The following is a 26,357-nucleotide window of genomic DNA, read 5'->3' as shown; positions in this document are numbered from 1 at the left end:
AGAAACTACATACTGCAGTGAGGCTATTTCTAATACGCACACAGGGCAAAAATCCTGTCCTTAATGTTAGTAGCTGCACAAAAAAATAAAGGGTCAGCTATCCAGGGATCCCTGAGCTGCCATCCTGCCACAGCACAAGAAGGCTCAGCGGAGATTTGCAGAAGGGACTACACTCTGGAGAGTGAGCACCTTAGTGCTGCTCCAGAGAGTAGCCTTATGTGCTCCCCATCCAATATGTACTGCAGACTGTACCATATGTGCATGGTGAGGACAAGGGCATGACTGTATCTCTAAGCCACCTTGAGTCATGGAGTGCCAGTGAGCTGGAAACCATCCTACTGCTAGCAGGTTTTCCTGCCCTGTTGCTGCTTGAGTGTGGTGGAGGACGGAGCTCCCTGTTCTGACTCCACAGGGCATCTGCACAGGACAGGATCTGATGGCCAAATGTATGAGTAGAGCGAGGTGTGCAAAGAGAGCGCTTGAAAAAGACAACCCCTCCAAAAAAAGGGAATGCACAAAACTCCTTTTTCTGGCTCCAAATCAGACAACAGCAGCATTGGGCACTGCCACCTCCCTGCCTCGCTCTCCTGGCTTTTCAGTTCTCTCTGTGCCCGCACTGGCTGATACCAGCTTTTTAGCTACACCTGTCTTGGAAGGACTCTGCGGTCCCCTCAGCTGGGATGCAGACCAAGCCCTTCCTAGCACCTGCAAGACTTCCTCTATTTCTACTTCCCTTGTGGTCAGCGGAAAGATCTTCAGATGTTTTCTGGCCTTAATGCCTTCAGGTTTTTGCTCTTATGTCCTTTTAGTTAAATAGAAATTATGGCACTATAGCTCTGACTTTGTTCTCACTGAAGCCAGTGACAAAAGTGCCTGCCATTTACTTCAGTGGGGAAGACTGGTTCTCTTTGGCCATAATTTGGTATCTGTTCTTGTCATGCAGGAATTTTAGGTGACTCTGAAGAAGATATCATTGATTTTTCCATAGCTCGTTGGCATGTGTCTGACAGAGCTCAAAGGCCTGTGCCCTCACTATAGAATTGAACCATTGCAGATTGCAGTAACGGCTGGGGCACTCCCACTAGCCACCCTTTTCAGGTGCATGCAGTGCACCGCACACAACGTTCCTTGCAGAGTGTTGTGCCTATGCCACAACTCCCAGGAGCCAGCACAGACTGTCTGGGGGGTATAATGTCTTTGTGCACCTGATCACACTTGCTTTGTTCCAGTGGATGCTTTGAATGGTTCTGTCCTGCCTCTGGAGCTGTATGGATACCACATGTATCATGATGAATGGAACTGGGGAAAGAGGGTTGGGTTTCAGGAGGGACGTAGTCTGATGTAGCCACAGGAATGCAGGCTGGTCCAGACTGCTAGCTCTTACTCTTGAGAGTCCTAGCATATAACTGACCACTCAGCCTTCTGAATAGAGACCTCTTTCCTACAACACTGCCTGCTGCTGCACCACTTGTTGCCAGTGAAACACCATGAAGGGCAAGGGATATCCCCTCATGCTATCTATGCAGAAACCATGATAGTCTGCCATCTACCCCTGAGCTTCTGACTCTGGAGGCCCAGCACGTGCTGTGCTAAGGCATCTTTTGGTGATGGTGTGCTTAGAGATAAGAGCTTGACTTTGTGACCAGCTTTCATGGATTCAATTAGTTTTATATGTTTAATTTTGTTCCTGTTCTTGTTTTCTTGCTTTAGGCTTTGTTTTGCAGCTGAGCTAACAGTTTCCTTCTGTCTTGTTCCACCTAGAATGTCGAGGTCCAGACCAGGTTCTGCGGAGAAGACAGCCCTTCACGTTCCTCTGTGTGGCCCAGAGAGATTTCCCCCACCAAATGCAGTATGTATCTCAAGGGAAGTATCGCTTCTCTTGATGAATGGGAGCTGGAGCTCCCTGGTGAGGTAAGTGGATTTACTTGGGGGTAACAGAGGTGTGTGTGACCACAGAATTCCCTCTGCAGTACTAAATGTGTATAGTATTCTTCACTTCTTGTCCTAAACTGTTGTATAGACAGCTGCGGTGTTCCTCCCCTGAGGTTGCTTCGCTTCAATCGTTGGCAAAATTATTCCTATGCATGTATATAGGTGTTAGTGAGATTTAGTTTGTTTGAAGGACCCTTGACTGTGAGCTCTTTGGGGCAAGGGATGACTTTATACTGCATGTCTGTTCAGCGCCTACTATGATGTGGCCCTGATCCTTGGTTCCACAGCAATATATCCAATAATAAAACGAGCCCTTAAAAGTGACAGGGAGATGTGTGCAGAATGGCCCTCTTATCCCTAGACAAGAAAATATAAAATGGGTGTTTGGGTGTGTTAACAGGTGGAGTCCCCGCCCTGGCCAACACAAGCATGCACAGTCTGGATCAGCATCTATAACTCATTCCTCTTCCACAAGCTTTTGTTCTTGAGAACAGGAAACATAAATTTGAGCTAGAGTTGGCTGTTTATAGGAATTTTTCCTGTAACATCTCCTATGTCAATTCCTTCCCCCTCTCTTATGACAAGCTCTCTTCCTTTTATCATCCTAAATTGGAGCTTATGAAACCTGCCTGCTTTCAGTGCCACAGTGAGTCAGCAGAACGGCTCTGTATGTCCACGCAGGGTCTGCCAGATAGCTGTAGTTTGTTTCTACTAGCTCCTTACCCATCTCTCCTGCATACTCTCTCCCTTCTCTTCCCTTTATACTTCTCCATGAACTTTTCAATGCTATTATCTTTTCTTAGCTCCAAACTTAATAACTTGAAAAAGCATCCCTTTCACTTCTGCAGAATCTGTTCCTATTCACTCACAATGCAAAGGGAGTTAGTCCAGAATTGTTTCTGGAGAGTACGGGTTTTCTTTTGTATATTGATTTTTTTAAAAAATTTGTATGGAATTACTAAAATAAAAATTAAACACAAGGGAAGTTTCTTACTGTGGAGCTGTGGGTGACCTGAACATTTGCTGCAGCAGTTTGACATTTGACCCAAAGATATAATATTTAGCACATGTGGATAACTTTTTAGTCATAGATCCACAAACACTTCACAAAGCTGTCAAGGTATCATTCTTGCCCTCTTATATATGGGGAAATGGGAGCATATGAGTTTCAGTGACTTGCCCATGGTCACACAAAGTCAAAGATTAGGAGTAAAATCCAGCTCTCCAGATTCCCAGCTCATATCCCCTGAGAAGACAGGACAGTCAAGGGAACGAGATGGGCTTGACTCATGGAGTCCAGATTAGGATCCAGATCCAAATCCAGACTTTCCTGTAGGTTGTGAGATGTGTATGTTTTTATCTGGAATTCCAATTCAGGACCACCTCTGATTTCGAGATGAGAAAAGTGTGTGCTGGAGAGTTGATTACTGTATTGGGTTTACTAATTATTGTACCCTAGTTCTTTCAGGATTTGATGTATAAATACATAGCTGATGCAATGAGTTATATTTTTAGCCTGTGTATTTTTATATACCTACACACTTCACAAGAAGAATATATTTGATTCTATATCAATGTGATGTTTCATAGATTTATAAAGCCAGAAGGGACCACTGAGCACCTAGTCTGACCTTCTGCACAACACAGGCTATGGGCTCACCCAGTGATTCCTGTATCTAGCCCATCTCTTCTGGTTAAGATAGAGCATATCTTTTTAGACATGTAATCTTTATTTAAAGACTTCAAGTGATGGAATCTACCACATCCCTAGATAAGTTATTCCAGTGGTTAATTACCCTCACTGTTAAAAATCTCACCTTATTTCTAGCTTTGAGCCATTGGATCTTGTTATGCCTCTGTTAGATAAATTAAAGAGCCCTCTAGCAGAAATCTTTCTGCCCTGTAGATGCTTATATGCTGTGACCAAGTCACTTCTTAACCTTTTCTTAGAAAAACTAAATAGACTGAGCTTCTTTAGTCTCTCACTGAAAAGGTTTTCCAGGCTTCTAATTTTGCAGCTCTTATCTGAACCTTTTCAGTTTGTAAACATCCTTTTTAAAGAGGGTTCAGTTCTGGTGTCCACAGCATTCCAGTACTGTCTCGCTAATGCCAAGCAGTAACAGTACCACCTTACTTCTACTTGATCTTCCTCTGCTTATACCTCCAGGTATCCCATTTGCTTTCTTTCCCACTGTATCACACTGGGAGCTTTGAGTCTGAGGATGTTATCTTAAGTTAGCACAGATTAGTATACAGCATTGTTATCTGACATGGAAGGTGATATATTGCATCTGGTTTAAGAAGGGATGTGTCTATTACAAGAGATATATTGCTTACTGAATCATATATAATATCTGAATTCAGCAGGTAATAGATCTGATTCACTAGTTGACTTGTCTGCTTCTGCAAGTGGTATATAAAATCCAATGAGTGATGTGTGTTGCTCAATAGGTGATCTATTTTTCCCTCCTGAATAATTTTTGTGTGTGTGTGTGTGTGTGTGGTTTATTTACAGAAGCCCACATAACCTATAACAGATTTGCTTTGTGACAGATTTATGTTAGTATGTGGTCCAGTAGAATTGTTAGTTCAATGCCATATGAAATATCCAAATTCAGAATGATTGCTGGTATATGGGTTAATATCTTGGTTTGTAAATAAAGCCTGGATATATTTATAGAGAATTAATATCTAATTGAAAATCTGTAGACCGCATAATATCTTGCTTAGCTGAAAATCTATTTTGAATTCTGCCAGGTGAGAGCTAAAATTCCATCTGCTTGTTACGTCTTACAGTGTGAAGTGACACTGGGCAAATGAGTAAATAAAATCAATTTAGACTAGGGTAGAAATATGATCTGGGATTGACTTGGTATAGTCACTTGTGAAAATTGCCCATGCACGAGGAATGGGCAGAGTGGGGAGTCTACTTCCTGCATCACCAACACATTTAATCTGTGACAAGCACAAGTAAATTCCAGGCTAGAACTTTTTGCCTCTCCTACATGGATTCTAATTACCCCTCTGTAACTAGGCATCACTATATATGAGAGCTCAAGCTTATTTGTAGGTGTAGTATATGATGTAATTTTCAATAGTCTCTCTCTCTCTCTCTCTCTCTTTCTTATCTAAATATAAAAATAATATATGCTGTGACCGGAGTCCCAGGGGAGCCAACTGGGGTCACTCAATTAGGATGAATTGCAAAGAATGGGGCAGACAATCCCCAAAGCTGTTGGATATTCCAATACTTAGATTTACCAAGCCAGGACAAAACAGCTTCTATAACACCTCACTTGTTACCCAGAAGCCAACAACACAGTTCCATTAAAGTAACCCAGCCTTAGGCCTCCACCCAGACACCCAAGTCAAATATGATGAGGATTACTGAAAATCTTATTCATCATACAAGAAAGTTCTACCAATCCCAAAGGATTGCGTACCGCCAAGTTTCACCTCACTTAAAAACCACTTGCTTACAAAATCAGACATAAAAATATAAGTGTCACAGCATACTAATACTAAAAATTGCTTACTTTCTCATTTTTTACCATATTATAGCATAAAGCCATTGGAATATAAATATTGTACTTCAGTGTATAGTGTATGTAGAGCAGTATAAACAAGTCATTGTACGAAATTTTAGTTTGTACTGACTTTTCTAGTGCTTTTTATGTAGCCTGTCCTAAAACTAGGCAAGTATCTAGACAAGCTGATGTACCCCCCTGGAAGATTTCTGCGTACCCCCAAGGGGTACATGTAGCCTGGGTTGAGAACCACTGCTCTATTGCACTTAATAATGCAGCACATAAGTGCCTAGGGTTCATCATACAATCTTTGCAGTCACAAACCTGGTCACAATTGATTTTCACATTCCTAATTAAATTTTGGGAAATTTGGGCTGCAGTGTTACTAGCTGTTTCTTGAGTCATCGGACTATATATTTTCTTGAGCAGCGTGGACACATTTACATTCGTGGTGCAGCTTCCTTTGATTGTATTGACATCCCTGGGAAGTGAAGCATTATGAGATTCACTTGTCTGTCATTGTTTTCATCTGTTGTTGGCCTCCTTTCTTTAAACTATAGGGCCTCCCGAAAAATCTCACAAATGTGCTTAACAGAAATTCTGACAGCTTCTTAACAAGACAGACTTTGCAAACTCTAGGGAATACAACAGGGTAAATGAGAGAAGAAAGCTCCAATAAAGAAATTGGAGATATGGACGTATTTCTTCTGCTTTCTTTTCAGATGCCTCCTTTGCAGGACTAGCTGAGAAATCACCCCATTTTTTATATAACCTATGTAGGGGGAAGGGTAAATCAATTGATTTACCAATTCTGTGCTACAGAATTCCTCTGACAAAGTATGTGCACAGACCATGAATTCCTATCCTTGTAAAAGACTGCAGCTGGATTTTCTATGGGAACCCTCTAAATACTAAAAGTATGATGTTGTATGATGTTAAAGGAAGAAAGTGAATCCTATTATTATCATCATTTCTACTTTTAGTAAATAATAGGATTCACTTTCTTCCTTTCCTTATGAATCCAGTCTTTATCATCAGACAATTATTCATACACACAGTTAATTTTAAATTCCATTTTATGAATAACACTCCAAAAAACCCCAAACCTGTTATAGCACAGCAGTTGCAATGCAACCTATCTAGATTAACATCCCTAATTAGAAATTTATTTTCCTTTAAAATGAACCATATAACATGGGCCTAAACTCCCCAAAATATATTTATAATACCTTACAAAATCAATACAGGGATTGGGACTTTTGACAGTTGGAGATGGTGTGCTTTCACGTAGGCTAACCCAGGGTATCTTATTTAATTGTCAATATAAACACTTAACCAGTTGTTTCAGCATCCACGCTACTGAGTGCATACACAAATTCAAATAAGAATAAAAAAAATCTTTACAATGACTGCAGCTGTTAGGCTTACACGATGGCTCTGGTTCAGTGATGTAGTACACCTCCTGAAGACATTTGGCCTCCCGTCTGCAATTGCTCCTTTATGGTGTTTTCCCAGTCTCAATCCCATGACTACTTAACATATAACTGTGCAGACCGATAATGTCCAGCTAATCTGTAAAATTACAGGAAACTGTATTGAGATCAAACTCCCAGCTCAGTTTGGGTTGCCCAATCTTCTCCTTGCAGGGGTGGGCTGTCTCTTCTCTCCTTTTTAGACAGGGAGCAATTGATATTTTTATATCTTATTTAAAAATGAATTAATTGATGTTAATACGATACTGGAAAAATGGCCTAGTGCTTGTGGCAAGATGAAGGGACACTTCCTAACCCCCCAATACACAAAGAATTAACTTCAGCATTCCTTCCCCTTTCCAGTCCCAGCCCCCAACACCTATGTAAGGGATGGGCTATAAAAAAGGATGCTGAAGCAAGAGGGTCTTGTTCTTTGCTGCACCTCCAGGAGACAGGGGACTTGATGCCCCCTTTGTGCCCTCAGGAGTCTGCATTGCTAGAGGCACAAAATGGCCCCTGGAGTAAGTTAGAACAGCTCCCAGCGTCTCTATTTATCTAATTAGGCTGCAACACAGCCTAAACTGTCCAAAGGCCCATATGCTGTAAGCCTGCATTGGATCTGCCCTCAGCTCACCCCCGGCCAATAATTGCAAGGGGCAGAGCATAGGGTCACCCACATTAACTCCACAGTGTCTGTGCTGCAGTAATTCTCCCACGGCCCCTTACGGTGTCTGTACAGCCCCTGTATACCATCAGAGCAGCGTATAGGAGCTGGACTGGGACAAAGAATCTGTGTCAGAAAGCAGCACGTGTGTGTGCTTGGTGGAAGTAATACTCCCAACTTAGGTTCTTAAGAGTGGGTGGATGCTCAGGGTGGGGCAGTTTTTTTTTTAACTTTGTGTTACCTTGGTTAGACTGTGTGTATGAAGATTCTCTTCTGTTGAACAGATCTTACTGCATGAGGCTTGGTTTTTGTTTCTGCTTGGTCACCCTGCCAGTTTACAGTGCTATAACTGGCCCAAGTCTTACTATTGGTTCAAATCCCAAGGGCTTTGCTTCATCTCTACTCAAGCTTCAGTGGGAGTTGCTGAGGCACAGCACCTCTGAGTCTGCATCTGCTCTGCTGACTTCAAGGAGAGCTTTTTGACTAAGGGCTGCAGGATTAGATCCGTAGTGACTGAGGAGAACCAACAATGGCTTTGAAATAGTTCATAGTTTGTTTTTGCAGAGCAAGCAGCAGGATCTGGTTGACTGGAGGGTGGTAAAATGTTCTTCGTAGACCTTTGACCCCAGAAACCAGAACGTAGCAGCCAGAATGCTGAGGTGGGTGGGGAGAGGATTAGAGGAAATGTTTTCCCGTTCCTTGATAATGGTGGTGTGACCAGTTAGGGTGGGTGTGCAAGTCCTGGATGCTGTAAGATTAATAATTTTGAGTAATCTGCATGCTGCTAAAATCCCACTCCACTCTCACTGGAAGTAATTGTTGTCAAATTAAAGTAATAAGCAGCCATAACTGTAACTGGTTATTTTTTCATTTGTCTACTATACATGAAATAAGTGTACATGTTGTAGAAGGGTGAATCACTTCACAGGTTCTCCTCTTGAGGGTTGGCCATATACTATCTCCTTCAGATTCTCTTGGAGATTTGAGGTCAATGGATGTTTGTGTTGCCAGAAAGTATATGCCTGAGCAGTCCTCTTTCTCTTCTAAAGTCTCTTCTTCTAACTGTAGAGGGAAGATGGAAGGGATTGGGAATTGGATGCTTTCAAAACTGTCCTTCCGTCAGATCTTACTAGGGATCAATTATGTTCAGTATTTGCTGCCCAGGGTGAGGGGAGAAGGGAAGGAGATTTCTCAGGGAGCTCTTATCCTGTTTTCTACCTTAAAACCTACCTTTTTAACCTTTGATTTCTTTCTTAAGGCCAAAATCTTTCAGAATGGAGAATTAAAAAGGGCTTTAAAATATGTGCTTTAAAAGGAAAATGGACATATAGAGGGTTTATTATGAGTGTTCCCAAGCATCCAATAGGAATTTTAAGGATTTAAGCAGCAGGTATGATATATATCAGCAAAAACAAATGTAATGGTCGGTCTGTCTGTCTATGCATGACATTCAGTACATGATCCCTTCAGAATACATATGTTCAGTACAAGTGACCTTCTCCAAGTGAGCTGCAAAGAAAAAACTTAGTGGGTTTGTGAGTCTTCTGCTTCTATATGATGATTAAAGCATTCTTTAAAATTTCTGGAGGCTTAAGGCAGAGATGTAGCTTTTGCTTATTTTTGTACATTAAAAATTCATATATTATCTAGCCTGGAAGACTCTGACTGGAGAACCAGAAAAATGACAGCATCACACGAATGAAGAACAAGAGGTGGAGGGAGGCCTTTTCAGTCAGGCCGTTTAAAATTGATTCAATGGGGGGGGGGGTGTTAACCCCATTAAACTTCAATGTATAATTAGCATTTTGGAGAAGGGGAGCAGAAAGTCATCTCCCTTCCAGCTAAGGTGTGAGAGCTAAAAGTAAATGTCCCTGAGACCTTCCAAAGCCCCTTAGCAAAGCCAAGGGAAACTAGAGTTGATGCTCCTAATATTTCTGTGGTTAATCCCTCCCCCCGCCCCCAAACCCCAGCAGCCTTAAAACAACTGAATTCTAAGGCCAGCTTTACAAAAAAAAAACAAAAAAACCCAACAACCAAAAAAGAGCACAAGACCCATTTTTGATCCACACCATTTAAAATCCCATCTTTAACCAAAGGAGGGTATGTTGGCCTGGCTCTAGTGCTCCTTCTTGGCCTTGAGCTACGAACACCGGGGACCAATGGATAGGCCTGTTGGAGCTGACTTACTGATACTAGAATGCAGCTATTTTGATCAAAAAGTTAAGAGCAGCAAAACCAAAAAAACCCTACCAAAACAAGACACTCACTGCACATGCTGCTCCCCCTGGGGAGAGGGGAAGAGAACAAACAACACGACAGATGTGTAATCACATTGCTTAATGCACTATTGGAAGGCGTTTAGATACTATAGTGATGAGCACGGTATAAGAACTTATATACAATAGAACAGAATTGTCAATAATGAAGTGAATTAAAATTTAAAGCTAACAGAATTGCTCCTATTTACTCTTGTGCATTTTCCCAAATATAATGGCAAGTATTTTCCCAGCCAGCAGCTCTGAGAAGGCAGAGGGAGATGACCTGGAAGGCATGCATTAATGTTACAGAGCCTTTAAGAGGTAGACTCAGGAAAGTGACTCTCTCTAGAACAACACAATACACTTTTAATAAGTACTTCAACCTTACTTTGGCTGAGGAGATCACCTGCTGAAAGGGGCAATGACTTTTATTTTTCAGTGATGTATCTTTGACAAGTGTATTCATTTAGGAGCAAAGTCAACACCCTGCACCAAGCCTGAGTGCTTGGCTTGCTGGAGAGAGGGTTCCCGCGGGAAAAGATTCTTCAGCATGGTAGATCTTCTGCAGCATTTGGGCATATACTCCTGTGGAGGAAGGTGGACAGTGGCTAATAGATCTCCTGCTCTGCCCCCAAACTCACCTTGCACTTTCAGACACAGCAAGCGCCATGCAGAGCTGGGCACGTTGGCACATCAGTTCAAGCTCTCAGACCTCCTGCTCAGGGTCCCAAATTGCTGCCCCTTCCCACCCATGATGCAGTGGAACTGAACGAGTTCAGCTATGGTTAGCACCTCTTAATAGTGTAATATGAAATTAACTCTTAGTGACTTGGGCTAGTCTGTATGGAGTGTCTGAGCACAAATATCTTTAGAGTACAATATACCTTTTAGAATGTAACAGAGATGTAGTTTGTTACTCTCTAAAGTAAATGCTCTAGAGAAAAAGCATTTCAGACCTGGAGCTTCCCACTGTGTGTAGGTTGGTGAATGCAGGACTGCCACCTACTGGCCAAATCAGAAAATCAGTCCTGAGAATGTTTCATAGCTCAGAGGCAGCAGGCTAGATGGGAAGGGGTCTTCTTTCCTTCCACCTGTGAGAAGGACCCCAGCTGCAGTGAGAGCAATCACAGGGTGCTCTGTACAAAGAGAGCTGAGGGATGTTCCTGTTCTATTTGATATGGTGTGTGTGTTCAGGTTCTTACAGTAAATGTCAGGTGTGTAATGGTTTAGGAGCCCTTTTGAAAAGCTCAGGGACTGTGTTGGTCCTGTGTAAAGGCTGATGTAACAGCATTTCTGTGCATAGCAGGTTGTCACTTCTTCTTATTGTCCCTGTCTCTTTTAAAGTCAGTAACCTGATCTGGTGACGTATTTTCCCCTTTCCCTCCTCACATAAGTCTCCTGTGCTGAGTTTAAATTTATATTTCCTGAATTGCTGCATCCAGTTTCCTGTGGTAGCAGAAAATTGTGTGCAAGAAGTTACTGCTGGAGCCTAATAAAGCCACTATTGCTATAAAGACAGCAATCCCTAGTCTTTGTTATGATGTGGACCCTTTGCACCAAGTTGGGGTGGGCAAAGGAACTCTATAGCCAGCTTCGCTCACCACGTGGCAATTCCTGCAGCTGGGATGTATTCTGAGAATCTTTATGCATCAGCTTTTCCTGGCTGCCGTAGCCAGGGTCACTTTTCAATTGGGTGTTTGGTTGAAAACCGAATGCTTGGCAACCCTATTTGCTTCCCATGTCAGCTGGTTCCCCTTCCGTTTTTGTCACACCAGTGATGGGTGGGCAGAGGCTGGAAATATCTGAAATGAGCTGTTTCACTAAGAGCTGCGAGAGTTCATGCAGTGCTTGTATCCTTTACCCAGAACTAAATGCTGGCAAACTGGATCTGCTCAGTCTATTCTGTTCTTCATTAGAACCTTTCATCCACCCTTCTGGGATAACCTGATCATTTTACCTATACTAGGGTAGCGTCAATGCAATTTTTTTGCACCGTGAGTAAAATTCAGATGGTGGCCTAGCAGTGACAGAAGGCTCCAAAGTCTTGCTGCCCTCCCACTGCACCGGGGGCAGAGAAAGAGCTCAGGCAGAAAGCCAAGGAAAGTGTGGGCCCCTTACTGAATGAGGGAGGCAACCTAGTGACAGAGGATGTGGAAAAAGCTAATGTACTCAATGCTTTTTTTGCCTCTGTTTTCACTAACAAGGTCAGCTCCCAGACTGCTGCGCTGGGCATCACAAAATGGGGAAGAGATGGCCAGCCCTCTGTAGAGATAGAGGTGGTTAGGGACTATTTAGAAAAGCTGGACGTGCACAAGTCCATGGGGCCGGACGAATTGCATCCGAGAGTGCTGAAGGAATTGGCGGCTGTGATTGCAGAGCCCTTGGCCATTATCTTTGAAAACTCGTGGCGAACGGGGGAAGTCCCGGATGACTGGAAAAAGGCTAATGTAGTGCCCATCTTTAAAAAAGGGAAGAAGGAGGATCCTGGGAACTACAGGCCAGTCAGCCTCACCTCAGTCCCTGGAAAAATCATGGAGCAGGTCCTCAAAGAATCAATCCTGAAGCACTTAGAGGAGAGGAAAGTGATCAGGAACAGTCAGCATGGATTCACCAAGGGAAGGTCATGCCTGACTAATCTAATCGCCTTTTATGATGAGATTACTGGTTCTGTGGATGAAGGGAAAGCAGTGGATGTATTGTTTCTTGACTTTAGCAAAGCTTTTGACACGGTCTCCCACAGCATTCTTGTCAGCAAGTTAAGGAAGTATGGGCTGGATGAATGCACTATAAGGTGGGTAGAAAGCTGGCTAGATTGTCGGGCTCAACGGGTAGTGATCAATGGCTCCATGTCTAGTTGGCAGCCGGTGTCAAGTGGAGTGCCCCAGGGGTCGGTCCTGGGGCCGGTTTTGTTCAATATCTTCATAAATGATCTGGAGGATGGTGTGGATTGCACTCTCAGCAAATTTGCGGATGATACTAAACTGGGAGGAGTGGTAGATACGCTGGAGGGGAGGGATAGGATACAGAAGGACCTAGACAAATTGGAGGATTGGGCCAAAAGAAATCTGATGAGGTTCAATAAGGATAAGTGCAGGGTCCTGCACTTAGGACGGAAGAACCCAATGCACCGCTACAGACTAGGGACCGAATGGCTAGGCAGCAGTTCTGCGGAAAAGGACCTAGGGGTGACAGTGGACGAGAAGCTGGATATGAGTCAGCAGTGTGCCCTTGTTGCCAAGAAGGCCAATGGCATTTTGGGATGTATAAGTAGGGGCATAGCGAGCAGATCGAGGGACGTGATCGTTCCCCTCTATTCGACACTGGTGAGGCCTCATCTGGAGTACTGTGTCCAGTTTTGGGCCCCACACTACAAGAAGGATGTGGATAAATTGGAAAGAGTCCAGCGAAGGGCAACAAAAATGATTAGGGGTCTAGAGCACATGACTTATGAGGAGAGGCTGAGGGAGCTGGGATTGTTTAGTCTGCAGAAGAGAAGAATGAGGGGGGATTTGATAGCTGCTTTCAACTACCTGAAAGGGGGTTCCAAAGAGGATGGCTCTAGACTGTTCTCAATGGTAGCAGATGACAGAACGAGGAGTAATGGTCTCAAGTTGCAATGGGGGAGGTTTAGATTGGATATTAGGAAAAACTTTTTCACTAAGAGGGTGGTGAAACACTGGAATGCGTTACCTAGGGAGGTGGTAGAATCTCCTTCCTTACAGGTTTTTAAGGTCAGGCTTGACAAAGCCCTGGCTGGGATGATTTAACTGGGACTTGGTCCTGCTTTGAGCAGGGGGTTGGACTAGATGACCTTCTGGGGTCCCTTCCAACCCTGATATTCTATGATTCTATGATTCTATGATTCTATGCACTCTCCAATGCAACAGAACTGGACTCCACACCATGAAGTAGAAATCTGGGAGCAGGCCACAGGAGAGGAACAGCGCATAGCCAGTGAGTTCGTGATTACTGGCCACAAATCTCTACAGAGGGATTACTGCCCTCATGTTTGTTTATTCGTATTAAAGCAGAGTCAAGGGACCCCAGTCATAAATCAGAATCCTATTATGCTAGGCGGTGTGGAGCACAGGGAAAAAGACAGTTCCTCCCTCGAGAAACTTACAATCTAAGTAGAAGAAGAAACAACAAGTGGATACAACGGGGGGGGAGCAGAAGGTAACAGGGAGACAAAACTGGTCCGCATCAGAGGATGTAAACAGGAGCAGGGAAAGGGGCAGTCAGCCAGAGCAGCACTGAGGAAGCAGAGGCTCAGGCGGTATCCATAGTGGTAGAGGTCAGGCACATACGTATATTGGAGTCTGCACCCCAAAAAATAACCCTCTGCTGCTTCCTCAAGAAGAGGCTAAATCAGTTGTTATAATACTGCCTTTAGCACCTCTATGTTAAGCATGTCCATGCAAAAGAACTTTCATGATTCAGCAGATTGAAACTCATCTCAGCACTGCTCCTGATCAGACAGCTGCTCAAATTACATGTAAAGGAGTCAGCCCTTTTAAGGAATGAAGGGTACGACGGCTATGGACAGTCACCGGGATTAGCCCGTTTGGACCCAGCTGAAGGACTGGAACCTTAATGTTTTCCTTCTCACTGCTACAGTGGTTACAGACAAGCAAATGGCCTGATCCTGGGGTTACTCATGTGTGAAAGTGTTTTTTCAGGATCAAGTCCTAATCCCTCTGCAGCCTTCTCACATCAAGCTCGCTTTTGCTTATCAGGTGAAAAATATCTCAGTTGCAAACCTGGAAATAAGACAGTAGAATTTCTGGATGCAGGCCCTGTATTTATTACAGCCATTATTAGCTTAAATAAAGGTGCCTCTGGTGAGACAACTAAGTGGTGGCAGAAATAAAATTAAGAAAACAGTTTGGCCCTGTCAGGTTGCTGAAGGAGAATTTCTGCAATGTCTGCTGCACAGGAAAGGTATGGCAGTAGATTAATAGTCTGGGTCCCAGGATATCACTTCAGGGGCGAGGAAAGATGGATTTATTCTGAGGCCAGGAAGATTGCTGCCACTCTAGAGCTTGCTATGGACACAGCATTGAACTTACTGCTAGTGCTCCCATCATAACTGATTTCCTGCTATCTCTCTTATTGAGAAGGTCCTATGATGTGTGGCTCTTATAATTCATTTTATATGTTTCCATTTGAAGCTTTGTTTTGCCTTGCAGCTATTTAATTATATCTACGAGTGCTTAAAAAAAAAATTCCCACAAGTTCCTCATTGTCCAATGGCACAATTAAAAACAATATAAATAACAGGAAGATGGGAATGGCCACAGGGCAAAGCTGCTCTTTGCATTGTCAATTTTATTTACATCAGTTAGTTTCACATCCCTTACCACTAAGCAGCAGGTTAAAAAAGATTTCTTCAGAGTCAATGGAAATCCTGCAAAGCCTGAGCCAAACTTTGCTGAATTTGGGGCAAATTTTGCATAAGCAAGAACTGAAGCCTGATCTTACAATCAGATCAGCAGGGTGGGTGCCCACACTCATGAGAAGCCTTACTGAAGTCACTGGAGCTTCACAAGGGGTGTGGCTTTGTGGCTGGTTGTAGGATGAAAGCCTTGGTAAGGCTCTCAGGTTTGGCACACTGGCTGAAGTTATTGCATGACTCTTCTTCAGTTTTCCATGGTTTGTGGGAAGCATGTTATTCTTAAATGTCTTTTTCCCTGCATATGTGACTCAGAAAATGGAAACTCTGCATAACCCAGAAAATAATTAGGTGCTGCAGATCAAGCAGTAGAAGTTCATGCTTTTAGATCCAGAGGTCCACAGCTTGGATTCAGCTAAGACATGCTAGTTAGGCTACTAACTTGGGACACCGAACATCAATTCTCTGCTTTGCTACATACTCCCTGTATGACCTTGGGCAATTCACTTAGTCTCCCTCAGTCTGTACAATGGGGATACTAGCACTGCCCTGCCTGATGGGGGTGTTGAGGATAAATGTGTTAACTGAGATGCTCAGATACTATTGTAATGGGGGCCACATAAGTATCCTCAGTACATACAGCTTCACAGGTATATAGTGTACCAGCACCTCTTTCGTGCTGTCTTCTAATTCTCCAGCATCTGTTTTGTTTTTGTTTTGTGGAAGGTGTCTAGCTCTTGTGGTTTTTGGATTCCACTCAGTTCACATTTTCAAGGCTAGCTAATTCAGATTTGTGTGTATTTGCAAAACCTGAAACAATAGTTCCATGAGATGTGAACTGCCCCATTCATTTCAATGGGGGGTAACTCTGATACTTAGTATTGAGGCTGATTCCCCACTCTGGCACTTCAAGTGCAAAAGGAGGGGGCCCTCAAGGATTCTAAAAAATAATATCGGCCACTCTAGGCTTGTATTAAACTCCCAAAGTTAGTTTTTCTCTGACCTTGGATGGGTAGATGCTGCCACCACCCAAATGCAAAACCCCTTGGGACCCAGGAAGGTGCACTTGGGAATTCCTTCCAGTGGGGTACATCAAGCCCTTTCACTCTGCACCCCCCTCCGGGGAAGAGTTGAGAAAGAAAACAAAAGGAAATTAGCTGTTGCCACAAGTTAATTAAACAACATATGCACAAACCTCTTAAGACACCAAAAATCCAATCCTGTTTTTAAGAGGTAAATTTTGTTAAAAACAAAAAAGAAAATATATCTGGAACTTAGGCTTTTGTTAGATTTAAAAAACCCACTCACAAAAATTAAACATCAAGAATAACCACCTTGAGATCCAGCTTAAAGATTACAAGCAAAACAAAAAGCATTTGGGCTTATCACAGAGGAGTCCACAAGCCAATGAGAAATAAACCTAATCACGTCTTTCTAGACACTTTCTGATTTATGAGTAAATTTTAGGTATAATCTGATTATTTCCATACCTGACAAAAAGCTTTTTACAGCATAGTCCCAACCCTGTCTCTGCTCTGTCCCCTCTCTCCAGAGAACAACAGAACAGACAAAGGGAAGTTTTATCCCAATTTTAAAAGTTCTAGCCTTCCCATTGGCTCTTTTGGTCAGGTGCCCACTCCTTTCCTTTTACCTGTGGACTTTTTAACCCTTTACAGGTAAACCAAGTAGAGAACAGCTACAAGGAGGAATTTTATAGCTAACTGGCTGGGTGGGTGCCCATAAAAGGGAGCTCCTCCCCGCCCTTCATTTATCACACCCTCCCCCAAATCACAGACTATGTTGGCCAGCCTGGTCTAGGTCGGGTCCACACTGGCTGGGATTTATTCCTGGAGGCTTAGGAAACAGAGTTAATAAGAAACATTTACTTCTAATTTCACTAATAATTACAGGAAGAACTACACAGTATTTTTTTACATTTTAAGGACTACAATGACTTAGAATGCAGGGACAATTTTACCCGGCTGATTTGGGGAAACCTTCCCGGGAGAGTGCATCAGACACTTTGTTAGAGGCTCCTGAAATGTGTTGTATTTCAAAATCAAAGTCTTGAAGAGCTAAACTCCACTGAAGTTTTTTGTTCGTCTCTTTGACTGTGTGAAGCCACTTCAGTGCAGCATGGTCAGTCTGCAGGTGGAACCACCATCCCCAAATGTATGGGTGTAGCTTTTCCAGAGCCTACACAATGGCGTAACATTCTTTTTCTGAGACTGGCCAGTGGCTTTCCCTCTCAGAAAGTTTTTTGCTGAGAAACATGACAGGATGGAATTGTTGATCTGGTCCTTCCTGCATTAAAACTGCTCCTACACTATGCTCGGATGCATCTGTGGTTATGATGAAAGGTTGGTCGAAGTTCGGAGCCCTTAGTACAGGGTCAGATTTAGGGGCCACCTGAAGCTCGTTAAAGGCTTTCTGATGCTTCTCAGTTCTCTGAACTGCATTTGGTTGTTTTTTTCCTGGTTAGGTCTGTCTGGCAATTTGGCTGTAGTGTGGTAAAAATAGTCTGCAATGCTCAGCCAAGCCCAAGAAGGATTGGACCTGCTGCTTCTATCTGTTCTGTGGTGGTGAGAGAGACTCTTCTGCTCCCCCTGCTAAGGGTTTTTTTTAAGGCTTCTCTGGGGTGCCCTCATGTCCTCACACCAGTTGGTTTCCCCTGATGACTTCATGTGGGAGTCTGTGGGTTGGCATCTGGGGTACATGCCCCAGATATGTCCAGCACTTTCTTCTGATGGAAATGAGGTACTGATTTGGTGATTTTTTTTCTTATCTCTTCATTGGTGATAGTCTCTCCATCCAATGCCCAGAATCTTTCATAGGTACTTATTTTCAAAGGAATCTAGTCTTCTTTCTAACATTTTAATAAATCTCCTGCTCTCACAGCCATAGGTAAGCATTGAGATTACGTGTGAATTGAAAATGCTCTGTTCTGTTTTGGTACAGTGTATTTTTGATTTTTGTATGTTGCTGAGTTTAATGAATGCTGTGGATGCAGCTGGCCTGAGAAACCGAAGTCACTATAAACGGTAATGCTGATATTTTGATGGAAACTCTTGTAATTTATAGTCCGTGTTGCTGTATCCATTGGCTCAAGCCATCTTTTCTTGAGAGGCTGATATGAAATGTACGATTCATTGACAGAAGTTTGGAAGCCAGTGCAGTCATTTCTGTGCAATGTAAAAAGGGGAGTAGTAGCACTATTGTGCTGTTACGAGGAACAGGCACCTGGAACGGTTATATGGATCTCTCTGGGGGAAGAGTGGCACTGTTAGGGTTGCCTACACTGTAGATTTCTACTGTTTCTCAGCAGGGGCTAGGTAAACATGAGCTGGGACGCAAACAAAACAAAAGTAATTCCAATTTCTCTTCCACTTCATGGGCAGGGCATGAAGTGCCAGCTGCCGGAAGCTAGCCCCCAGCCTCACCCCTTCCACCACCACCCCCTGAGCCCCCTCCACCACAGTCGTCACCCCATCCCCAGGCTAGCTCCCGCTAGCACAGGAGCAATGGGAGGGCAGGTGGTGCGGCCACAGCTCCCCGGAGCGCCAGGAGGGCGGGCTGCGTGGCTGCAGCTCCCCGGAGTGCCGGGAGAGCGGGTGGCGTGGCCCAGGAAGACTGGACTCCAGTCGCGCGGAGGGGAAGTAGAGGGATGGGGTCTGGGGGCAGAGTGTGGGTGGGGCTGTGCCTGGCTGTTTGGGGAGGCACAGTCTCCCCCACCCTATGATACCCCCCACCCATGCTCCACTTCTTTGGATCCATTGACCTAGAACAGGCTGAGGAGGGAGAAGCCTAAGTACCAAGGAGTGATCTTCTTAAACGAGAGCTTGGACAGAGCATTGTCACCCTTCTGACCCTGCTACAGACGGCAACATTCTGCTGGCCCTCCAGCTAGCCCTGCCAGTGCTCTCTCCCAGGAGAGCAGAAAGAAGAGGAGAGGGAGAGGGTCCACTGTCTCCTCCAATTACCTGACCCAGGGTCCGAGCCTATGGACACATAGCCTGACACCAATCTGAGCAGGGTGCTCTTTGTGTGTCCCAGGACTGATGTTGCCACAGAATTTTACATTCCATTATTTGGCTAGGATCAAAGAGAAGGCCTGAGGTTGGGACTCTGTACTGTCACAGGTAAACACCCACTACTGCTTCCAGTCAGATGCAAATCAGGACAGACCATTGTCCTTTGGGCTTTAAGTTCACTGGATTATTCCAGAGCATGGCCAGTAGCACTCTGTCTGGTCCTTATTCATGCCCTCATCTCATGTTGCCTGTAATACCCTTCTCTACGGTCTTCCCAGATCGTAGCTCTCGAGACACCAGCATATGCAGAATATCTCTGCCAGCCTTCTTGTGGATACAAAGAAGCATGGCTACATCATTCCCCGCCCCCACACACACTTCTCCAAGCACTTTAGGATCCAGTAGAAAATTGCTTGCCTTGCTTTCTACGCCTCTCCCATGGACTTGCTCCAAGCTATCTTATCAACTCAGCCTTTTTCTGCATTGTCTCAGCTTGTTTAGCCCTGGCCTCCTCTCTTCCTTCACACATCTCAGCACTGCTGGTGTGAGCATTTTCTCTGCAACTCATGCCATCTGGAACAACAGCCTTCCTATGTCACCATCTCACCACACTTCTGACCAGATTCATCCCTTGTGTAATGCCACTTAACTCAGTGGATTTTACAGCAAGGATGAATTTGGGTCTTTTGTCTTGCCTCTCCCTGTTAATCTTTTCCTCTGCTATTCATCATGATTCAACTGTTTTACTCTGCAGTGTTGTGTGACAGGCACCATACAAAATACACATTGTTGAATTGTCTTTTTTAACCAACATGCATCTCAAATAAGAGACTGATTCCTTTTGTATTAGATAAATAAGAGAAAATATTTTAGAGTTTGGTTATTTTCCAAATGTCTGAATTTTTTTTTCTCCTTAGTTTCCCCCTGAACTGGAAACAGCATGTTTGACTATTTCAGTTATAAAGATTTGAATCAGTTTTCACCCCACCTTCCCTCCAAAAAATGCTGATCCCTATGGGCTGGCACTCAGCAGTCAGCACATCACTTTGCCATAGCTCCACTCGTAAGCACTCTGCCTACTATTTTGGTCTGTTCCTATCTTCCACTCAAGTGCTTGCTGGAGGAGAAGCCTCTCATGCTGGGATTTCTAAATTCAAAGCACATGAACCAGTTTAGAATGGCGTCTCCCATTCAGGAATAGGTCTGTTTTTGTGTTTTTTGTTAACTAAATTTGGGGTCTTTTGTACACATTCAGTTGTATGTGACAATAAATCTAGTAAGGGAACCAATCACTTTGTCCTCAGACTCCCTTCCAACTGTTCAGGCTGTACCATACATCTTACAATTCCTTTGAAATAGGGAAATGCCATAGTGGCACAGCTGCCTCTGAGCCACCCACTCAGAGCTTAAGGAGCATGTTGGGATGGACGAGAGGATTTCCAGAGTGCTTTGTGCTCCAGCAGTCCCCAACTAGTGGAATGGTGCCTGGGGAATTGCTAATACTGATGTAATTGAAAGGAGAGCTATGCCAGGGGCTATATCTGCCCAAGGATTGGGGGGGAACAGAACTGTTGATTAGCAATACTTACCGCCCCCATTCAGGGCCTATATGGAGCATTGCTTGGCCAGAACGGAGGATCTGGTCCTCTGTATTCTTTAATAACAAAAACATGGTACAATTTACACTCTCTTCTGAATGCTTTGGCATTATTGACATCGGTTTCATGCAACACTGGTGCTTTTTGCCCTCTGCACTTAGTCATAGTCTAAATAAACATTGATGGCCCTCATTTCACTGTCACTTATGTGGGCTCTGTAACGTTCAGAGGCTCTGAATCTCTTCTCAGTTAGACTGGTATAAATCACAGAAGTCAACGGGGTTACACCTACATCAACATAAAGCTGATGTGAGTGGAGAACGAGACCCAGATTTTGCAAGAGTCTGTTTCCTTCACATTGGGGGTTTCAAATGCCTTAAAGTTTAGGGGTGTTCAGAGTGGGGTTTAGGTTCAGCCTATTATATAGATGGGCCAAATGCAAAATTCAGATCTGGATACAGGTTTGGATTCTGAGCTGCACCCTCCAACGTTAGGGACAGTCAGTCCTGGTGTTTGACTTCAGGACCGTTTCTAATGCAATATTAACAGCACTGACCCTTTCACTAGCCTCATTCCCCAGTGGTGACACACTAGAGTTTTGAAACAACAAGTGGAGTAAATAGTGATATAAGCACATTACTAAATTATTTTCCTCATGCTAAAATCCAGTCGCAACCAGAAGCTAATCAATGGGTAATCACTGTATTTCTAGGTTTTCATGTCAAGGACCTGTTTGCTTTAGCTAGACAGATGCGTTTGAGAACTTCTTGTAAAGAAAGAGGCACCTATAAATAAATGCATTTTCCTCTGTGAAATGGTAGGTTGCCTGCTATCTGGCCAGGAGCAAGGTGGACTTCCACAGTGTGCACAGTTGATGAGAAGTAACAAGTACATCAAATAAACAGCCCTATATTTGTGAACTATTAACTACATTTTGACTGAGACCTTTCATCTGACAGTTACCTCCCCCAAAGTATCTAGCTTTATCCTTGTCAAAGGGTTCATGTAAAATGTAACACAATAGATGGATGTAGTAAGAATTTTGCAGGCTTTAGGCTCAACAGCCACAGTCAGAATTATATTGGATTGTATCTTGAATGTAACTATGTCCCTTTTACAGCTTTGTGAGGAAAAAATTTCCTGCTCAGAATCATGGGTTATATTGTAGAACGTGAAACAAACAGATGCACTGCAAGAAAAGCCAGGAACAGTGGGGGAGGCAAAAATTGGTGCTGGTAGTGGGATCAGTAGAGATCTGATTAGCATGATTATTTGATAGAGATGTTCTGGATTAGTTTAGTATAGAGTAGTGGAAGGAAGGAAGGAAAGCACCTGAAGAAAAGGTAGAAGAGAAAGCAGAAGCCCAAAGAAAGAGAAAGATGAAGCCCTGTATATAGCATGAAAGAGATGTGGCTCCTGAAAGCTGCAAGACAGGGCCCCAGGAAACAGAGAAAGGTGGGGTCTCCTTGAACTAAGACAGAGAAGGGGACCCTTAGAAGCAAGAGTGTGAAAGAAGGGAGCCAGGGATGCAAAGTCTGAGGAAGAATAGGGTCCTAGAGAATGGGATTTTCCTGAAGATGAGAGGTGTGTCATCTAGAAGTTGAATGTGCAACAGATGGGCCCCATAGCATCTCTGAGAGATGGATACCTAGTCCATGGATGGATGCCAAGAAGGAGGAATGTATGAAAGTGCAGAAGAAAAAGAGACCTACACCCAGGAAACTGGGATCAGAGATCTGAAAGAGAAATGGAGCCTTGGAAGCAAAAGTGGAAAGGGAAAAGGATGTGTCCCATCAAGCCATGATATGGGTGTTGTGAACAGAGAGGGGATGAGATCCTCAGAAAGAGAAGGAACATAATGTACTCATGTCTGCTGTGGTTAACAGTGTGAGCTGTATTTGTTCCCAGGCAGTCATGGTGCTTTATTCAAAACAACTAGAGCATTTAAAAAACGTACTGAAGCAATTTCAGGTCCCACTACTCTTCAGGTTCTCCATTCCCCGCTTCTCTAATTTGCAGCTGGACAAACTCTCAGCCTGAATGCCTGCGCAGACTTACCAGAACAACTGGATAGATGGATTCAAACTAAAATTAATTCTGTTTCCTTTCCAAAAGGTTTAATTTTAATCCCCGTCCCTTTAAAGAAGAGGTGGGAATAAAACAAAGCCCCGGATCTGCCCTTTGGGTCATTTGGATTGGTGCTTTGTGGCTCAAGCCCCTTTCTACTTGTATTATAATTATTAGGCGGAGGAAGGGACTTTAAGGTTACTGCGCCAGATCTTCAGCTGGTATAACTCCTCTTCAATGGAGCTAAATCAATATACACCAGCGGAGGATCTAGCCCACAGTATAGAACAGGAACAACCAGGGGTCTTCCAAATGGTGCTATGCATTAGCTGCAGCAGCTGCATGTTCAGGAATGAGTCAGGTTTCTCACTCTTTGCCCAGCATGGGCCAGAAGCTTTGTAGAGGCAACCCATTTGCCCTCAAACTGGGAGTGGAAGGGTCCAATTAATGCCATGCTTCAGTACCTACAATCACCTAACTTAGGCACAAGGTTGCAGATTTTGAATCTGCTTCATTTCCCAGCTGCAGGGTGACTTTAGCAGCAACTGCATCTATATGAAGAGGCAGGGAGTGATGAAATTCTATATGAAGAGATGGGCCAAAGACTCCAGAGAGATTCACGTTGCCAGGCCTGAGAAGATTGCCAGGCATATGAGATGACATGCTTGAGAGCGCCTAACATACAAATAAAAGGAAAAGAAAAACAATATTCTGATGGCATTGGGAGGATAATGATGGATATACCCTTGGTGCTAGGATCAGTTCTTTAGTGTGGAGTGAGTGAAGCTGTCTCTAAGTCTGTGCAGCAGTAAAAAACTATGAATATTTAAATATATATGCCTTTTCCATTTGGCAGTTCCTGAAAGGTGTGCTATTATAGATCCAGCTATCCCTGAGGCCTCCAGAGAACATGGATGCACTTAGTGTTTGTTTATTTTGTTGGCTTTCTTTCATCCTTTCCTATACCTGCTCCCTTGTAGAATTGACAGAGAGCATTCTTGTGAAAATCCTGGGTTGGAAGAGATGGACACTAATATAGAAAAATATCTGACTGCCATCTCTTAGCTTTTGGTCTGTTTATGAAGGTTATTTTCTCTTTGTGTTAGAAAGTTTTGGGGTTTTTTTTCCTAATTCAGCTCCTCCCCTGATGATTTCTAATGGGAGATCAAAGGAGGTTTGAACATTATTTTCATGATATTAGCACTTGACTTGCTTTGATGACAGAATTATTATAGATCTGTGGAATAGAAGTCAATTCCTGTTAATAGGCCCCTTAGGGCTCCAAGAACACTGCATAATAAATTAAAGAGGAACTGATAATACCGTACTGAAACTCTTCCACTTTACAGATAATTGTAACAAGTGGTGAGGCTTCTCTTTTTGCACAATACATGCACATTTGTATGGATGGTCCCTAACATGATCTGTGTATTACCAAGAGTTAAATATATAATGTTTACAATTTTACATAATAAAGACCCATTAATAATCATTACAATTACTGTACTAATTATTCAAACCCCAGCAATGGCTTAAGAGCACTTACTGCATAGAACACTCATCAGCTCATCACTCAACACTCATCAGCTCCTGGCTGTCAATTAATTGCTTTAACTACAAATTCACTAATCCACATTTCAGTTTTCATATTTTCCTTGTTGCACTCACTCTGACAGCACCAGTAAACTCAGCATGGTGACACTTGCCCTGTGACCAGTATTTTTCTTGAAAATACTCACAATGTAAATGCTGGTCTTTAAAGTGTCATAAATGACTTTCATCGAACATGGCATGGGAGAAATGTATTGACTGCTCTATAAGGAATGATTAAAAATTGGGAGTCTCTTATGGCCTGACAGAGATGTGTGGGTGGGATGGAATAAGGAAATTTTAATGTGCTATTCCAGTGTGGGTTACTGGAGGTGTATTGCCTGTGGCAGCCAGGAGCAGATATAATGCCCATTGAATTCCATGCAAAGATTCTCAGTGACTTCAGTGGGCTTCAGATCAGGCCTTTTGTCAAGGTTTCTTCCCCACTCTGAACTCTAGGGTACAGATGTGGGGACCTGCATGAAAGACCCCCTAAGCTTATTTCTACCAGCTTAGGCTAAAAACTTCCTCAAGGTACAAACTTTGCCTTGTCCTTGAACCCTATGCTGATACCACCAAGCGTGTTAAACAAAGAACAGGGAAAGAGCCCTGTGAACAATGAAAAAGCAATCAGGTTCTTAAAAGAGGACTTGTAATTAAAGAAAAAGTAAAAGAATCACCTCTGTAAAATCAGGATGGTAAATACCTTACAGGGTAATCAGATTCAAAACATAGAGAATCCCTCTAGGCAAAACCTTGAGTTACAAAAAGACACAATCAGGAATATACATTCCATTCAGCACAGCTATTTTACCAGCCATTAAACAAAAGAAAATCTAACGCATTTCCAGCTAGATTGCTTACTAACTTTTTACAGGAGTTCTGAAGAGCATTCCTGATCTGTTCCCGGCAAAAGCAACACACAGACAGAGAGAACTCTTTGTTCCCCTGCTCCAGCTTTGAAAGTATCTTGTCTCCTCATTGGTCATTTTGGTCAGGTGCCAGCGAGGTTATCTTAGCTTCTTAACCCTTTACAGGAGAAAGGGTTTTGCCTCTGGCCAGTAGGAATTTTAAAGGCGTTTACCCTTCCCTTTATATTTATGACACGCCCCCCAAATTACAGATAGGGTGAAACACTGGCTGTGATTTCTTCCTGGAGCTCTAGGAGAAAACAGAGTTAATGAGACACATGCACCTCTAAATATACTACCAAGTATATAAAGACTAACAATATTTTCCACATCTCAAGGAAGATTTTAACCAGTTGATTCTGGGAAACTTTCACGGGAGAGTGCATCAGCCACTTTGTTAGAAGCTCCTGAGATGTGTTGGATGTCGAAATCAAAATCTTGGAGAGCTAAACTCCACCGAATAAGTTTTTTGTCATTTCCCGTGGCGGTATGAAGCCACTGTAGCGCAGCATGGTCAGTTTGCAGGTGGAAACGCTGTCCCCAAACATATGGGCGTAGCTTTTCCAGAGTGTAGACAAAGGCGTAACATTCTTTTTCACTGACTGACCAGTTGCTTTCCCTCTCAGACAGCTTCTTGCTGAGAAACACTACAGGATGGAATTCCTGATCCAGTCCTTCCTGCATTAAAACTGCTCCCACACCGTGCTCAGACGCATCTGTGGTTACTAGGAACGGTTTGTCAAAGTCTGGGGCCCTTAGTACAGGGTCAGACATGAGTGTCGCTTTAAGCTGGTTAAAGGCCTTCTGACACTCTTCGGTCCACTGAACAGCATTTGGCTGTTTCTTTTTGGTTAGGTCTGTCAGTGGGGCGGCGATTTGGCTGTATTGCGGTATAAATCGCCTGTAATATCTGGC

General features: G+C 43.4%; 1 long non-coding RNA gene across 2 annotated transcripts in view; it reads left to right on the top strand.

Moving 5' to 3' along the window:
• The window catches only part of LOC122462148, a 93,135-nt gene that overhangs the window by 2,898 nt on the left and 63,880 nt on the right, over positions 1-26,357 (top strand). For both annotated transcript variants that reach the window (XR_006284525.1, XR_006284526.1), the window contains exon 2: positions 1,762-1,911. This is a non-coding gene — a long non-coding RNA (uncharacterized LOC122462148). The remainder of the gene's footprint in view (positions 1-1,761; positions 1,912-26,357) is intronic.

Source organism: Chelonia mydas, chromosome 10 (genome assembly GCF_015237465.2).
Source record: "Chelonia mydas isolate rCheMyd1 chromosome 10, rCheMyd1.pri.v2, whole genome shotgun sequence".
Lineage (NCBI taxonomy): Eukaryota > Metazoa > Chordata > Testudines > Cheloniidae > Chelonia > Chelonia mydas.
Note: the sequence above shows the minus strand (reverse complement) of the source record. Positions and strands in the feature narration are given on the sequence as shown.